The sequence below is a fragment of the Solanum stenotomum genome, chromosome 2 (genome assembly GCF_019186545.1).
Source record: "Solanum stenotomum isolate F172 chromosome 2, ASM1918654v1, whole genome shotgun sequence".
In the NCBI taxonomy this organism is placed as follows: domain Eukaryota; kingdom Viridiplantae; phylum Streptophyta; class Magnoliopsida; order Solanales; family Solanaceae; genus Solanum; species Solanum stenotomum.
Genome location: NC_064283.1, coordinates 37917444 through 37937392, shown reverse-complemented (window position 1 = coordinate 37937392; position 19949 = coordinate 37917444). Strand labels below are relative to the sequence as shown.

Genomic DNA, 19949 nt, shown 5'->3' with positions numbered 1-19949 from the left:
TAATTTGAGTACGTAAAGTTTTTATTGCTTTAAAAAAAAATTATAATTAATATTAAGGATGATATTAATTAAAACCAAAACAAAAAAAAGTTCTCAATATTTAATATAAAAATAAAAAACCTATAAAAAAATACCAATTAACAATTTATTTTTATTTTAATTGATATATAATTTAAGAAGTTCTCAATATTTTATACTTTAATTCATTGAAGTTTTATTTTACTTGCATAAAATATTAATATTATAAATGCATGTTTGAAACGTAAAACTAATTGTTATTAATTATGTGTTATATAAAATTAATTTATTAATTATTAAAAATCTAATTAAAAAAAATATGTGTGAAAACAATTTTATAACTTTCCATCCTTTAGTACGTAGTCCTATAATTAATGAAAAATTGTGTTGATAATGTTTAATTTTATAAGTAGTTATCTTAAATTAAAGAAAAAAATAATAATTACAAAATAGAATATTACAATTATTTTAATTAATTACATCAAATCAAAATGATTTTAATAGTTAATATCAATTTTTCATCTTTATTTAGTAAATATAAGTTTGTTTATATGATTATTTTTATTTTGTAAAACTAAAAATCTAACATTTATGATAAAAAGGTAATAACTGTAATAATATCGTTGATTTTAAAGTTAATTGATTATTTTAATTTATTAATGATTATAATCTACATTTTGTTTGAATATACGGCAATCGTACACATATATCAATTGAAAAGTATATAACGAAATATTTCAGAAATAAGATTGATGAAGTTGGCATTTTAAAAATAATATTCTAAAAAATATAATTAAAAATACAAATTTTAATTTAGTTATTTAAACTAAGAAGAAATCGAAATGACAAATGATTTGAGTATATATGAAGTAATTTGAGTACGTAAAGTTTTTATTGCTTTAAAAAAAATTATAGTTAATATTAAGGATGATATTAATTAAAACCAAAACAAAAAAAAATTTCTCAATATTTAATATAAAAATAAAAAACCTATAAAAAAATAACAATTAACAATTTATTTTTATTTTAATTGATATATAATTTAAGAAGTTCTCAATATTTTATACTTTAATTCATTGAAGTTTTATTTTAATTGCATAAAATATTAATATTATAAATGCATGTTTGAAACGTAAAACCAATTGTTATTAATTATGTGTTATATAAAATTAATTTATTAATTATTAAAAATCTAATTAAAAAAAAATATGTGTGAAAACAATTTTATAACTTTCCATCCTTTAGTACGTAGTCCTATAATTAATGAAAAATTGTGTTGATAATGTTTAATTTTATAAGTAGTTATCTTAAATTGAAGAAAAAAAATAATAATTACAAAATAGAATATTACACTTATTTTAATTAATTACATCAAATCAAAATGATTTTAATAGTTAATATCAATTTTTCATCTTTATTTAGTAAATGTATTTTTGTTTATATGATTATTTTTATTTTGTAAAACTAAAAATCTAACATTTATGATTAAAAGGTGATAACTATAATAATATCGTTGATTTTAAATTTAATTGATTATTTTAACTTATTAATGATTATAATCTACATTTTGTTTGAATATACGACAATCGTACACATATATCAATTGAAAAGTATATAATAAAATATTTCAGAAATAAGATTGATGAAGTTGGCATTTTAAAAATAATTAATATAATTAAAAATATAAATTCTAATTTTGTTATATAAAATAAGAAAAAATCGAAATGACAAATGATTTGAGTATATATGAAGTAATTTGAGTACGTAAAGTTTTTATTGCTTTAAAAATATATTATAATTAATATTAAGGATGATATTAATTAAAACCAAAAAAACTAAAAATGTTCTCATTATTTAATATAAAAAATCAAAACAAAAATACCAATTAACAATTTATTTCTATTTTAATTGATATATAATTTAAGAAGTTCTCAATATTTTATACTTTAATTCATTGAAGTTTTAGTTTAATTGCATAAAATATTTATATTATAAATGCATGTTTGAAACGTAAAACCTATTGGTATTACTTATGTGTTATATAAAATTAATTTATTAATTATTAAAATCTAATTAAAAAAAATATGTGTGAAAACAATTTTATAACTTTCCATATTTTACTATGCAGTCCTATAATTAATGAAAAGTTGTGTTGATAATATTTAATTTTATAAGTAGTTATCTTAAATTAAAGAAAAATAAATAATTACAAAATAGGCTATAACAATTATTTTAATTAATTACATCAAATCAAAATGTTTTTAATAGTTAATATCCATTTCTCATCTTTATTTAGTAAATTTATGTTTGTTTATATGATTATTTTTATTTTGTAAAACCAAAAATCTAACATTTATGATAAAAAGGTAATAACTATAATAATATCGTTGATTTTAAAGTTAATTGATTATTTTAACTTATAAATGATTATAATCTACATTTTGTTTGAATATACGACAATCGTACACATATATCAATTGAAAAGTATATAACGAAATATTTCAGAAATAAGATTGATGAAGTTAGCATTTTAAAAATAATATTCTAAAAACTATAATTAAAAATAGAAATTTTAATTTAGTTATTTAAAATAAGGAAAAATCGAAATGACAAATATGAGTATATATGAAGTAATTTGAGTACGTAAAGTTTTTATTGCTTTTAAAAAAAATATTATAATTAATATTAAGGATGTTATTAATTAAAACCAAAAAAAAAAAATGTTCTCAATATTTAATATAAAATATAAAAAAAATTATAAAAAAATACACAAATTAACAATTTATTTTTATTTGTATTGATATATAATTTAAGAAGTTCTCAATATTTTATACTTTAATTCATGGAAGTTTTGTTTTAATTGCATAAAATATTTATATTATAAATGCATGTTTGAAACGTAAAACCTATTGGTATTACATATGTGTTATATAAAATTAATTTATTAAATATTAAAAATCTAATTAAAAAAAGATATGTGTGAAAACAATTTTATAACTTTCCATCCTTTACTACGCAGTCCTATATTAATGAAAAGCTGTGTTGATAATCTTTAATTTTATAAGTAGTTATCTTAAATTAAAGAAAAATAAATAATTACAAAATAGGCTATTACAATTATTTTAATTAATACATCAAATCAAAGTTTTAATAGTTAATATCAATTTTTCATCTTTATTTAGTAAATTTATGTTTGTTTATATGATTATTTTTATTTTGTAAAACTAAAAATCTAAAATTTATGATAAAAAGGTAACAACTATAATAATATCGTTGATTTTAAAGTTAATTAACTATTTTAACTTATTAATGATTATAATCTACATTTTGTTTGAATATACGACAATCGTACACATATATCAATTGAAAAGTATATATTAAAAATATTTCAGAAACAAGATTGATGAAGTTGGCATTTTTAAAATAATATTCTAAAAAATATAATTAAAACTAGAAATTTTAATTTAGTTATTTAAAATAAGAAAAAATTGAAATGACAAATGATTTGAGTATATATGAAGTAATTTGAGTACGTAAAAGTTTTTATTGCTTTAAAAAAATATTATAATTAATATTAGGGATGATATTAATTAAAACCAAAACAAAAAAAATGTTCAAAATGGAACCCAAAAAATTCACATTTCAGTTAAGCCTATTTTGTGGAACTACTTATTTTGTAAAATTATATCTCTACAAAATACTCTTGGAGGATAATTACACATAATGCTACTAATATTTAGAAACTTTAATTTATTTATATAAATTATGTTGATATACTTTACTTAAAATAAATAGACTGTTTTTTACTTTTAGAATTTAGAAATCCATAGAATGTACAAAGATTTTAGAAATAAAATGGTACAAAAGAGATTTCTTATATTACAAGTTTATTTATATATATATGTGTGTGTTATATTTTATGAACATGTTTGTATTATTATTAAATTGTTTTATACTCACTCTATTTTAAATTATTTTTATAATTTTACACGAATTTAAGAATGTTAATAATATTTTGAATCATCTGAATAAAAAAAAAACATATATATAAAATATACCAACATGTCATTTGATCTTTTGATATTTAATAATTCATTTAAAATTTTGAATTAATAAATTGTTAACATGAAAAAAATATATTTATTAATACAACATAAAAATAAAGGACAAAATGTAAATACATTTTAAACTATTAATGTTTTATGAAATAAAAATAATCAAAAATTAATGTATCCGTGCAATGCGCAAGTATGTATACTAGTAATGAATAGTTTTAAGAGAATAATCAAATTATGACTACGCGAATAAATGAACATCGCATGCACTGTTAAGCTGAACATCGTATATTAGACCTTTTGTAACTTTATGATTAACTATGATTTGAATGTGTGTCAGGCTATATCAATAATAAATGTAAATTATTATTGTAACTTTGTGATCATTACAATAACACAGATCTATTTTTTATACAGGTGACAACTCATAATATTTATTTACCATTTTTCTAGAGTAACTTTACAAAATTACCTAATAATCCAATTCAGATACAAGACTCATATTTGATATAATTAATATATTAGCCATGATTTATCACGGTTAATAAAAGGGGCTAAGAGTTCATCTTAACCGTAGGCCGTGGCTAATTGGCGATAGATCGTGGCTGAATAGTGAATTGGGCTATATTCTTGGATATACTTTTTTCTTTTTTAAACTAATAACTTTTTGATAAATATTTGAAAATATCCTCCTTTTTTTTTCTCAAGACTCACGAAAATCTTATTCCACGCAAGAGCGAATTTAAGTGGTAAAAATGAGTCAATGGAACCCGTGATCATCTGACAAAACTCGACATATTATTTGTATAATTTTTAAAATATACTAGATATTAAATAAAGGAACTCATGATCACAAATCATTGGATGGTTCATTGATTCAAGGGTTGGTTTGATTGTGAGGTTAATCGTTTGATTCCTAGAAAGGACCTCTTTTTAAAAATTAACTAAAGAGCATCATTGTTTGTTATTTTTTTGGAAAATAAAAAAGGACCACTTTTTAAAAATTAAGTAAAGAGCACCATTGTTTGTTAATTTTTGAAAAAAAATCATTTTCTTTTAATAAAGTGTACTTTTTAAATTTCTTGAGATGCAAAATTGCATATTTTTTTAAATAAATGGTTTCTTTTAATAATTCTTTTCCAATCAATAATTCATATAACCAATGCATTTAATTTTTCTTGTGACATAGTACTCGAGATAAATCAAACTTCTAATATTTTTTTTCTTTAACATTATTTTTTCCCGAATATCATATTTAAAGTTTTCTGATAAAAAAACCTATAATCTATTATTGCTAAAATAAATGAGGCCCTCAAATTTGGGAGCCTAAAATGGTTGCCTTTTTCTTAAAGGAGCAGAGTTGCCCTTGACAATAATGCACCCGTCTTTTTGAAATCCTGAATTCACCTCTGATTCCACGTGTCTGGGAGTACTCACTCCATACACTCATTTCTGTTTTTTCTCTTTACTTTTTTATTAATATATTATGAGATCATTTTTGTTCTATTTGGTAAGCATGATAATATTAGGTAAAGAGTGTTTCCTCTAAATGAAGTTCTATTTGCAGTAAATTCAAAATAATCGGGCATTAAAGCGTGTTTCCTCTAAATGAAGTTTTACATGCAGTAAATTTGAAATAATCAAATTTTAGTGCAGATATCGATTCTCTAATGGGAAATAAAATAAAAAAGATATATCATAAATATTAACGTAAGTATTTTAATTTTTTTTATTATATCATATATAATACTGTAAGAGTTCTAAATGTAAACTTGCATTATTGAATTACAAGCTCTTATTTATCATAATATTTAATTTTGAAATATGAATTTAACTTCTCTTTTTTAATTACAGAACAATTAGATTATAGAATTGCTTGCAAAACATAGTGACTTTTTGGTATGTTTTATCTCAATTCATGTGACAATATTTTTATCATGGACAAACATCCTATCTGATCGTAAATTTTGAGAGTAGAATTTTCTTTTAAAAATTTGAAAACATCTTTTTGTTCATGAAATTTGATTAATTTTTGAAAAATTTATCTTCTAAAAAAAACTCAAATTCCATAAAATTTGTCCAGATCATTTTTTTTTTGAAATTTTGGTGAAATATCACTTCTGCTCAAAAGTCTTCAATTTTTTCCCAAGTAGAATGCATGTTTGTCACGACCCAAGGGTACCCTCTAGATGTGACAAGGCGTATAGAACTCCGAAGGACTCCATACAAGCCACTTAGTCCTCATAACATAAGAAATAGAACAATATGAGTAAAACACATTTCAAGCCTTAAAAAAGTTTTCATAAAAGAAAGCGAAAGTCTAGACACTTGTCTCATCATAGCCATCTATTACAATATAATGAAATTGAGCCTAGCCCATACCTCATGTTCAAAAGTAGCAATACAAGAAAGGAACTAAACAATAAAACTCCGTCCTCGAAGCATGAGGACTCACCAAAGCTCGAAATGTCAAGATCAACACTTGGCCACGAAACTGACCCTGACTGTTGGATCCTATATTTGGGAAAAATATAGGCAAGAGTATGCGTTAATACAAAAATGTACTAAGTATGATAACTATGAAAGAAAATACTTAAAACATGCTAAAAGGGACATTTCATTTCAAAGCATGCAAATTGCCAAGTTTAAACATCTTATAAGAGAATAGAAATCCTAAGTCAAAAACATGGACAATATAAATCAACATCATCTTTAACACCTTTGAACTCATGTAAATACTTGTTGAAGTAACCTTAGTTCATTATTCATGTTCTTGTTGTGGGAGATAAGCCTTAATCGACATGAGACCATGTGAGCTATAACATGATCACCTGGTGTTACCCACACCGAAAAGAATTGTCCTACTTGCCTAAAGTAGAACCATGGTTTGTTAGCTTAGGTGGATCCACTAGCTAAATAACCTACGGGGGCACGTAGTTTATGGGATACGGAGATTGCTACTAGAAATCTGGACTCAACTGACCTAAAAGGCTTCCATTTCATGAGACATACATGGGAAGCCCAGACTCAACTGACATAAAAGGCTTCCATCTCATTTCAATATCCACTCGGTGCTAAGCATAAATTCCACGGAGTACTTGTTAAATCTTACTTAAATCATGTCTCATGGAAGGATGTCTTTGACAACCAATCCAAGTTCGTTCGTTAGGATAGCTCTTAGATCATGCGTGAGAAAACCTTTCACCGTCCATGTCTACATGTAAGTCTTAGATTCAATTTGGTGAGAAAGCCTTTCAACCTTAGAATCTTCATTATATGAGAGAAACTTTCACATCATGTTCATTATGTGTTCATGAGAATGTCCTTTCAATCAATACAACAACATTATCATAATCATTGACACTTTACTCTCAAAGCATCCTTAAAGCATTTACATAAAGTTCATAAAACACGCATAATTTCATAGAGAAAAGACATAAAGTGACACTAGAAGTTGTCTCGAATTTTCAACAAGACACCTTAACTATGCGGGCGTCCTATTACCCCCCTAAACAATTCGGAACATATATTATTACATCATTTTTCGATCATTCCGGATTTTAAATGGCAAGTGTTATCACACACCAATCATTGTGTGACACGTGTTAATTTAATTTGATATATATTTTTTCATTTTAAGTTTTTCTTTATTTGTCTCTCTTACTTTTTGACTTATTTTAATTTTATTACTTTAATTTTAATTTCATTTTAATTTCTACTTCATTTTTCCACCCCTACTTTCAATCTACCCCTCCCTCCATGTTCTTTCTTTCTTTCATTTTTGGCCAAACACATATATAGCCCCTCAAACTTGCCCTCATTTTTCATTTTGGCACTCTAACTTAGACTTGTTCCATTTTTTCTGTACCATTTAAACACTTATACTAATTTTTATGATTTGTTTTTATTTATGTTCTTCAATTGCAATTTCTTATTTAAAAAAAATAGATGTGTGTGTCTATTAATTAAAAAAATTAAACATTTGCGAATGAACATAAAAAAATTCAAACAATAATATTATTTTTTGATATTTCTCTGTATTTTTGCATGAAAATAAATTGACGAAAGTTCTCTGATTTTCTTTCTTAAACATTTCAATTAAATTAAATAACACCACTTATTTATTTTTTCTTATCATCTAGGCTATCTAAATTTAACGCAAATACTCACTTTTAATTTTTAATATAAATCAATACGAATAAAAAAACTCATCTTCAAAAAGACTCGACTGACTTTGTTAATAACACTACTAAACAATGTTAAAACTCGACTGACTTTGTTAGGTTGTCGGTGATTTTAAAGAAAGAAAACCAACACAATTTCATCAGTTATTTTTCACACAAAAATACATAATACTCTTAAAAAGAAATTATTATTTTTTAAAAAGAATTATTGTTTGTTAATTTTTAATTTTTTAACTAAAATTAAATGACACATGTCGATTTAAAATAAGAAGTTGCAATTGAAGAATATATATAAAAATAAATAAATCATAAAAATAGTATTTCGTGTTAAAATGGAACATAAAAAATGGAGTTCAAGGGTTGCCAAAATGAAAAATGTGGACAAGTTAGAGGGGTTGTATATGTGGTTGGCCTTCTTTCTTTCTTCTTCTTCTTCTCCTCCCACCCTCACCTCACCCCACCCACACATCAAGTTGAGCCCCTCCATTTTCTTTCTTTTTTCTTCTTCTTCTTCGGTCAAATTCCTTTCTTTCCAAATTATACTATTTTCTAGACTTTGTTGAGTTATTGATAATAAAACTAATTATTTTTCTAAGAAAAATCAAAATTTTGATGGTATCATCAATTGATTTATCTCATTTTTATATAACTTGAAAACTAGAAATGATAATTTTGAAAGAATAAGAATTCTCCGAAAATTGAAAATGTTTAACTAAAATTTAGATAAAAAAAACTAAATAATACCTACTGATCATCTTGAAATCTAATGTGTTTATCAAATTGTTCGAAATGTAATAAAATAGTTAGATATAATTTTAAAATTGAAGAGAGTTAAACTAATAGTAGTATAAAAGGGAGGTGGAGTTGTGGTAAAAAGTGACACTGAAAGTGAGAAGTTTTAATGAAGATGGCAATGAATTTTTGAAGAAGAAGGAAGAAAGAAAAAGAAAAAAATAATGAGAAAAAGTTAAAATAATAAGAAAAACAAGAAAACATTTTATAGCAAAATACTTGTAAAAATAAAATTATATTTGTTTTTTTAGTTTGTTCACGCTCTTTAAGAGAGTGCATACATTCTCCATGCCAGGTGGACAAAAAATGATGTAATAATATCAGTTCAGGATTGTTTAGGGAGGTAATAGGACGCTTACATAGTTTAGGTGTCTTTTTTGAAAATTCAGGACAATTTCAGGTGTCACTTTATGCCTTTTCTCTAATTTCATACTTACTCTTTCAAGGTTTTAAACCTACTTTCAATCATCACATCTAGAATTCAAGCATTTGACATGAATTTCATTATAATTCATGTGATTATATCACCTCATGCATCAATTCATAAAATTCCCCTTTCATCAACAAAGACCCACATTATCAAAAGATCACAATTGAGAAATATGAGAATCACATGGGTTCTTGGGGATACATCATGAAAACCATAGGAAATCATCAATTCATGCTTAGTATAACATAATTCAACCATTAGAATCAAGTTTGAAAGGAACCCATGACTTTTGAATCAAACCATAACAATGGGGGATTTCTATCTTTCTTTTGAAATTGAATTTTGAAGGAACCTCATGGATGAAAGGTATCCATACATGAAAGCTATCATACCTTAACAACAAAGCCCAATGCTAAGCTTCAATGGAGGAATTGAGCCTTGACCTTGAACCTAGCTTGAACTTCCTTCTTCTACTTCTTCAAGTTTCTAGAGAGAGAAATATTTGAGGGGAGGAAATTTGGGGAAATCTTTTGGGTTTTGAAAAATATGACTTGAATGATGAGTTTAAAGGGTTAAAATCACTTATATAGGTGTACTAGGCTTATAAAAAATGACCTCACTTTAATCTAACTCAAATCGGAAGTCCAAAATAACCCTTACTTAGTAGCCTACTGGCCAGCCTTCACGAGGGGCATCACGAGTCGTGGTCCTGCTCATGGTCTTGGACCAGTAGCTAGGCCACCTTGTCTTGCCCCTTAGGAGTTGAAGTCATCACCGTGGTCATTACCACTGGCCGTGAAGTGGCTCGTGAAGGTGAGCCCAACTTGGGCAGCCCTTGAGGAGCTACTGCTTCACCACCACAGGTGGCACCACGAGCCGTGGTGGCCACTACGAGCCGCCTACGCCTCCATGGTGGAGGGCAATGCCTTGGCAAGCTTGGCAGCCTTGGCCCTTGCCCTTTTTCCTTGGCTCTTGCCCCTAGTTCTTGGCTTATTGCCCTCACACTTAGCGCTAGTTAGCCTACTAGACTACGGGGTGTCACAATGTCCAAAGACAACCTCAAATTTCAAAACTATTTTCCAATAAACTTCAAAAACTCTTTTTTTTTTCTTTTTCAAGTTTCAACTCTATAGAAAAACGCTACAAAAGTTTAAAAAAGAAAAATACTTTAAACTTGTAACTTAAAACATATGATACATATTTATGAGGCAATAAATTATCTCATAAACCGAACATAAAATGAAAATTTCGAAATTAAATTAGTTAATGCATATCAAAAGATGAAATTATTCTTGAACAAAACGAGTATTTCTTGTCTTGGTATAAAAGTATTTTGATTTCATCATTCAAAATTTGTTCAATTAATCGTTGAACTGTTTTTCTTCTTTATAATTTATTATAACATACATTTGTTAAAAAAAGAAACGTAGCAAAGTTTAATCTCTGAAGAGTAAAAAAGAAGAGCAATAAATATTATATTATAAAACAATATAAGCGATGAACAACCAGGAGAAAAAGAAAACATATATTTATATATTAGTTTTTAATGGTTCAAGATTTGGATATAAAGTAAAAACATTAAATCATATGACCTAAATTAAAAACGTAGAAAATTAATATCTGTACGGCAAATATGGATTTGAAAACTTTGGGTGCACCAATATTACCTTAGCTGAAATATGAGCTCTAAGATAAACTTAAATAAAAATCATGAAATAAACACTCTAGCTGAATTTAAACTAGATTGCGGGTGGATCCTCTAGCTTGTACAACAACATAATGACACTCCTATGTTTTTCATGGGTGCACTGTTAATTATATTCTAATTTCTGTCAGTTTCTCAAGATAAATATACATATATATACATGATTTTTTCCGAAGTTAACGGGTGCACGTGCACCCCACCTAGAGGGGTGGGTCCACCTCTGTTTGCAGATGTAAAGATGCTTTTAGTGGTCCTTTATTGATTTAGGAAAAAATGTGAGAAAATGGTCAAATGCCTCCTTAATCTATAGTCGAATTTTCAACTACACATTTATATTTCACGAAGCTCTTATTACCCCTTGGACTATTTTAAAGTGGAATATATACAACCCTAAAACTAGACATCCTAATCCTTTCCATGTAGTGTGCACCACACGCCTGCCAATTGTCAAATATCGTATATATCTAAATAGAAGAAAAAACATAATTGTTGTTCTTCATCATCTTCTCCACTCTTCACTTCTCCTAAGCTATGCTTTAATTTCTTTCATTGTAACACTCCAAAACATTTATCTCTCTCCACCCCATTCCTCTCTAGTCACCCCCACCCCCACCTCCACCTTTCATAACCCACAAAATCAAATATCAATATTCATTAGCAGCAGCACCACAACTTTATTAGCTATTTAGACAACCCCTTTCACCTTTTCCATTCAAATTCCACAATTTCAACACCAATTCAAGTTTGAAGTTCTCGTTAATCTTCTTGGAATTGGGTATGAATCTGCCCTTTTGATTTCTTTTTTAAATAGTGGAGGATTTACACATTCAAGTATTACACTCGAAGAAATCACATTTTTTGGGGTTTAGTAGAATCAATTAAGGGTTGCTGCTCAAGTTCATTAAATCTTATTGTGTGTAGTTTAGACTTTAGATTCCTTTATCAGACGATAATAGAGACTAAAAATTAAGATTCGAAGGTGAATAAATTTTACTAGAGCAAGGAAATAATTAATGAATAATTAGTTTTTTGACTACATAAATAATAATTTTAATGATTATTTGGTAATTTTGATGGTGATTTGTAGTGTTAATGATTGTGAGTAATAGTGAGACAAATTATGAAAATGTATTAGAAGATGGGTGAGGAGATGTGGTTGCTATGGTGATGGTGGTGGAGGAAATGTACAGGTGGGGTGAGTGTTGACTGACGAGAGAGAGACAAAGAGAGAGAGAGAGAGCCGGGGGGGGGGGGGGGGGGNAAAAAAAGTAAATAAAATAAAAGGCAAAATTTGAAAAATTATATTTAACAAAAAGTTAAAATGTTTTAAAAATATTTTTTATCAGTTCTTTGACTTCCACATGTCTTTAAGAGTGTGAGCAAACTCTCTGTGCCATGTCATCACTTAAGGGTATAATTATTTCGCTTTAAAATAGTCGATTTCTGTAAAATATAAGTGTGTAGTTGAGAATTCGATTAGCGATTAAGAGGAAATTTGACCATTTTCTCACATAACTTTTTAAGTCTGAATTTCAAGAATACACTTGAACTTTGTGAAGGTTCAATTATCTCCTCTAAATAATTTTGAGTTGGTATTATTATATCAATTTTTGTCCATTGAGCATAAAGAGTAAATAGTGTATGCACTCTCTCAGATAGCGTGAACAACCTAAAATAATGAAAATAATTTTATTTTTATAATTATCTTGTTTTTGCTATTGTTATAAAAACTCTTAAGTCAACACCTTGGTCCTTAGCTGATTTGGCAAAATAGATAACACACAATTCTAATCACTATCAGAAACATAACTTTGACTCCTAATCTTCATCCAAACTTAACATTCACAATTCACATGATCCACAACATTACAATAAGCCAGAATTTATTCAACACACCATTCAAATAAGCCACACATCCAAAGATTCATAAAACATCACTACGATATATAATATGCACTCCTAGTCTATCCAAGGACCATCCCAACAATTTAAAATAACCAACCCAGCTCCTGAAGGACCAACATGAGATAAATATGACATAATACCTAAATTTGGTCCTCTTATGGAACCAAACATGTAACCATCACGCCACGAAAAAGTAAATCCGGTTCTCTCATGGAACCCACAAACAAACTATTAGTGTACTAGGCGTTGTACCCGTGCCAACCGTTAATATTTACCGACATGGTATCCAAGCCAATCATATATGAATATTCCCATACCAAGAATGATACTCATGCCAACCGTTAGTATATCATGCGTGGTATCCGAGTCAATCGTGGGTATATCCTTGTCACGATCCAAAGTATACCTAGGTGTAACATGGTGTATAGAATCTCAAAAGGCTCTACAAAAGCCACTTAACATACATTATACAAGATCATAAAATAAAGATTTCAAAAGTAACAATATCATATAAAGGAAAGAGTTCGATATAACAGAAGTCTAACATAGTATCAACAAGCCATCTATTACATCAAAAGAAAGCGGTTGAGAAATTACCCTTACACCACATACATATGAAAGAAAACTGAAATAAAGAAACCAATAAAGGTGTCCCAGTCCTTGGAACATGAGGACTTACTAATCTTCGAGCGCCAAGAGAAAGATCAACTAGCCACAAGTGTGTGGGGTAGGAGTGTCGGACCCTACATTAGTAAAACTATGTAGGCACAAGTATGTATTAGTACATGAAGTATACTAAGTATGAAAGAAATGCATAAAAGTTATGAAATCATGCTAAAAAGGGCTTTACATGATATGCAATGACGAAGCTAAGGCATATGATAAGAGGTTATAAAATACAAGTCATAACCATGGTCAATGCAAGCGTAACATATATAAAATACTTTATGAGATACTTTGAAGGTAACCTTAGTTCATTATTGTTGAAAGTTTACCATTAACTGACATAGACCATGTGAGCTAAAACATGCGATGTGGTGTCTATCCCACACCGAAAAGAGATGGCATTACTTGGAAAGGCAACAACCTTAAACTTATAGCTTACATGGATCCACTAGCTAAGACAACCTACAGGGCATGTAGTTAGGCACAAGAAGATTGACTAGAGACCCAAGCTCTACTAATGGGAGAACCTCCATCTCAATATCCTCTAGGTACTAAGTAAAATCCCACGAAATAATCATTGGTCATAATCATTTCACCATTCATGGAAAGTGATCTAAAGCATATTTATATACCAAAATTGCCAATAATCACCCACATTAGGGTTAAATTTAAGAATAATCTTGAGACTATTGACATTGTTGTACCTAACTTGCTAGGATTGTGCACTAAGACATGTGATTATATGATGCAAGAACTTTCAAGGTGAATGGGGTCCATTTGAGCAAAAGAGGAGCGAGGAAGCATGAATATGGAATGAGGAGCAAACCAAGTGGTGCACTGCCTGGCGCGAGGCGCCAAGGCAAAAACTACTGATGCAACCTTGAGGGGCACTCCCTTGCGCGAGGCGCCAAGGGCAGAACTACAGAGCACGCCTTGAGGCACATTGTCTGGCGCAAGGCGCCAAATCCTGAACTACTCAAGGCTGAAGTTGGTGCACTGTCTGGCACAGCTCCCCAGCCTGTGCCCGACGTGCCCAACAAAAAATGATTTAACTAGGACTACTTTTTAGATCAGAATTGGGAATACTTTTCCTAAACTCCATAAATAGGACCCTAGGGCTATTTTGTTAGGGTTCGACTTATTTTTGGTGTGCAAGAGCAAGGATTAATGTTTTGTAGTAGGTTTTGATTCTCTAACTCATCTTTATTTCGGAAATCACAAAAACAATACTATTTTGCAGTTTTTTAATATTATGAGTGGCTAAACACCCTTGTTCTGGGGCTAGAGTTACGGATGACTATTTTTTTTTTTTTAACGACCCTTGAAGGGGTCAAGGGTTTAGCAACACCCCCAGGCCTTATCATAGATAAAAAGCAAGAGCTACATAGAGGGGGACATAAACCTTACCTCCACTTAATGGTGGTGCAAAAGTTGGTAGCCTACTATACGACTAGTAGGTTCTCCCACTTTTCACCAAACTAAGAAAAGGAACCTATCAGCTATGCACCTATGTGAGAGGACTCCTCTCGATACACAGATTCTAGGAAAAATAAATAAGGGAGACTCTCCCCTTACAAAAAAAGGAAAGACTAAACGAAATCTATCCTAAACACGAGGGAGTCTATAAGAGATGATTGGAGGATCATCCAAAAAAAAGGGCCTGAAGGAGTTCAAGCTCCTTCACTGATCTTCTATGCTGCGAATAAATCATGGAGGTTTCTTGATTCTCTTCATTTTCTTTCTTCTGAAGCTTGCCAGACCATCCATGTCAAGTTGAAGATATGCCGCTGCTTCCTTAGGCAGTTGCTGATTGTTGTAATAAATTTGAGGAGTCGTGATTTGGTGGCTGTGTTTGGAGAGTGCATCTGCCACATAATTGGCTTCTCTGAATGTATGAATACATTTAAAGTGTGAGAAGTGAGTAGTGAGCATTTGTATTTTCTGAATTTGAGGAGCAATGTTCCATGCAGGGAGTGATTTGGCCAGTAACCAGTCCACCAACAGCTGGGAGTCGACCTCCAAGATGATTTTGTGGTAGTTTAGATGAACACACCATGATATACCGAAGATCGCCGCCTCTACTTCTGCTTGGTTGTTAGTACCTTCCCCCAACGGAGCTGAGTATGCAAAGATTAGCTTCCCATTTGAATCCCTGAGAATACCCCCTGCCCCTATTTTCCCCGGGTTGCTTAAAGCACTTCCATCAGTGTTTAGTTTAACCCACACTTCAGGGGGTTTGATCCACTGCACTAGAGTAACTTTGGTATCGTGGTAGCATTGCTCGATGCGGATACAAATATTCTTCGAGCTAGAGGGCCAAGAAATATAAGGAAATCTTATCTGCAGCAGCCTGAAAATTTCCTTAAACAAAGCAAATTTGACCCTAGCAAGGTTGGATTGTTTACCTCCGTACTTCTTAGCACATCTATTTTTCCACAAGTTCCAATAAATAAAGATTGAAGTGGATTTTATAATAAGTTTATGTTCTTTATTGTTGTACATAGAGCTCCACCATCTCATAATTACATATCTGAGAGGTAAGTGATCAATTTGGATACCCAAGGGAATAGCAAAGAATTCCCAGACCTAGGTTGCAAAAGTTCCCGAATTGAAGGTGTGCTCGATAGTATCCAGACATGATATATGGCAGCAGTAGCACGCACTAGGTTCCACCCCAAATTTGGCAAGATTTTCATTCATAGGAAGCTTTCCCCGTACAACCCTCCATAGGAGAAAATAGCCTTTGAAGGGGATGCTTTTATGCCAATTGTACGTGTTGAACTTGGTCTTAGTTCTTTGCTCCCTAATGACATTCCATGCAGAGGTACATGTGAATTCACCACTGGAATTAAGGCTCCAGATAGGTTGATCATCGATACCAGGCCGCAGCTGGAACTGGACTGCCAAGACATTGTGTACATGTTCTTGTGGAGCTTGCTGAAGAATTTTCGCCAGGTTCCATTGCCCCCCTTCCATGAAGTCTGATACAGTTTCTGTATTAAATCAGTTGTTGTTATTAGAGTACTGGGCAAGAGGGCCAATACCAAGCCAATTGTCCCACCAGAAAGAATAAGAACCTAAGTTGATTTTCTAGTGAATATGAATTTCCACAGTGTCCTTATTTCTCGTCATGTATTTCCATGCCTGAGATTCACGCGTGTCCCATTTTTTGCTTACGGGGTTGGATCTTTGACAATATTTTGCCTTTAAGTACTCCCCCCATAGTGTTTGTTTTGACCTGAAGACCCACCATTGTTTGTACTGGAAAGATTGACATACGTCGCTTAGAAGTCTGAAGCCTATACCCCGTTCATCGTAAGGAAAGCTCAGATTTTTCCAAGCGGACCAATGATAATTTTTTTGGTCATTTCTCCACCCCAGAAGAAGTTGGCCATGATACCTTGGATTTGCTTAATGATAGTTGAAGGAGGTGAAATAGCTGACAGCAAGTGAATTGGAAGAGATTGTAGAACATGCTTGATTAAAGTTGCTTTGCCTCCAAAGCTCAACATCTTAGACTGCCATCCTGTGATTCTGTTCATAACTTTGTTGATGATGTTTGAGAAGTAGATAATTCTTGGTCGACCAATAAATAGTGGACAACCAAGGTAAGTAATAGGAGCTCCTTTCTGATGGAAACCTGTACACCTTTTGATTCTGTCGCTGGTACTGTTGAAGGCATTGGGCGAAAGTAAAAAATGACTTTTGGCTTTATTAATAAGCTGGCCAGAAATTCTCTCATAATTAGCCAAATTATTCATTATAAGCTCAAGAGATCTCTTCCTTCCCGAAGTGAAAATAATGATATCATCCGCAAAACTCAAATGGTTGATTTGAGGGCCCCTGCTTTCCATATGAAAACCATGATAAAGGGGGTTGTTGTTAAGTCTGTTCAGGGATCTGGAAAGGACCTCGGCACCTAAAATAAATAGGGCCGGGGATAAGGGGTCTCCTTGTTTAAGACCTCTTGTGGAGTGGAAAAAACCATATCTCTTGCCATTTATTATGATGGAGTACCAATTGTTAGCCATAATCCTCCATGTCATAATAATAAAGGTTTCATCAAACCCCATCTTCCTGAGAATTAGGCAAATATATGACCACGATACTCTGTCATACGCTTTGGCCATGTCTAGCTTGATAACCACATTACTACCAATAGTAGGCTTTTTTATATGATGAATGATCTCCTGGGCCAACATAATGTTTTTAGATATACTTCTTCCCTTGACGAAACCTGATTGATTGGGTGATATCAAACTAGATAAAATAGGGGCAAGTCTCAGACACAAGAGTTTAGACACAATCTTGTTAGTGAAATTGCTCAAGCTTATGGGCCTAAACTCTGATAACTTATTGGGGTTTTTCATTTTTGGAAGTAAAACAAGGCAAGCATGGGAAAAATATTTTGGTAACATTTGGCCACTGAAGAAAGCCTGAATGACTGCCAGAAGATCATGCTTAATAATGCTCCAGCATTTCTGAAAGAAACAACCATTCATCCCATCTGGTCCAGCAGCAGAGTTTGGATTCATGGAGAAGACTACTTCTTTCAGCTCATCCACAGTAGTGTCACGACCCAAGCCTAGGGCCTAGACGTGACCGGCGAATGGGGAACCCGAAGGAACCCCAAACAAGCCTCATAGCATATCATTACACATCCTTGGTCGCGGAAGCAATTAAAATGACCATAAGCGATAAGCATAATCAAGGGGGAAATCGGGACTAAGGGAGCAAGAGAAAAAAAAAGGAATGATACATAAATACCATAGATGAGTCAAGCTCAAGCATAATACACAACTTGTTCAACACCACCTCTAAACATGAGTACTTAGCGGGGCCAAGACAAACTACCGGGCTCACCCTCATAGTCAAAACATAACTAAAAAGAAAAAGTCTTATACATAGCAAAAGATCATGAGCAACGTCCCCGGAATGGAGGACTCACCAATAACCTTGATAGGAAATCGTATTAGCCACGCGGAGGAGGATGGTCAAGCGGTGCTCCGGTCCCTACATGGTGACATCATGTAGGCATAGAGTATGCATTAGTACGTTTGAATGTACTAAGTATATGGGATGCAATGCAATGCTACAATAGATGGACATCATAGGAAAAATGCATAATCATACCCGATAGATAGCACATTAATGAAATGATATATATAATGACGCTTACATAAAAATCATATTTAGTGGGACGTAGTACATGTGTGGTGAGTGACCATCAATATAGTATTTTCCAAGGCCTACCACCCCCTTGGAGAGGCGAAAGAGGTACAAACCCCTCAATGTGGTTACCCGGGCCTACCACCCCCCGAGCTAGGGACCAAGGTACAAACCCCTCGATGTGGTTATACGGGCCTACTACCCCCCGTACTAGGCAACCAAGGTACCAACCCCTTGATACGGTTACCCGGGCCTACAACCCCCCGAGCTAGGCTTGGTCGACTCACAACACTTATATAGAGAAAATCATATACATGTATCCCTTTCATCATCATTTCAATAATTATATAATCATCCGACTCATAGGATGTACATTGGACATTCCATTTCCTAAGAATTCTATCAATGGCATTTTATCAAACACATGGTGGGCTATTGTTCATGTAGATAAAATTATGTCTTTCAAGAGTATTAAGTCCAACCAATTCCGAAATACATATAAATCAGCCCACCAACAACATACATATATATATCAACCTTCATAATTTGATCATGGAAGCATGAAAACCATAAACATCACATAATAATTCCATTTCATGATAATATGCAAAAATAGACCATAATAGAATGTGTAGTAGTAATTCCCTAATTCAAGAGTTCATAAATGATCATAAGGACCCATAAACTTGAAGTAAAATAGAGGATAAATGGTTGGACTTGTGGAAAGGAAGGTTTCCACAATCAACCCACATACCTCAACTTTGGAGAATCCTTGATGAAGATTGGAATGGAGAATTGATGCTTGAGATTGAGTCTTAAATCCGGAATTAGAACTTGAGATGTTTGAATTTGGTTGAAGATCTTGGTGGAATTTTGGAGAGGGATTAGTGAGTGTTTTTGAGTGTTTTGAAGCTAGAAAGAAATATAACTAAGTATGGGACAATCCTCTTTTTTATAAAAGAAAAACGTCCCAGCCGCTACAGTAACGTAGCTCTTTGGAAATTGCAATTCTGCCCGGACAGGTT

The 19949-nt window shown here is 31.0% G+C and overlaps 1 protein-coding gene across 2 annotated transcripts in view; it reads right to left on the bottom strand.

The window, feature by feature from the left end:
- LOC125854934 (OVARIAN TUMOR DOMAIN-containing deubiquitinating enzyme 1) overlaps positions 1–19949 on the bottom strand; it is a 1192864-nt gene that overhangs the window by 576825 nt on the left and 596090 nt on the right. The gene's annotated exons all lie outside the window — the stretch shown is intronic.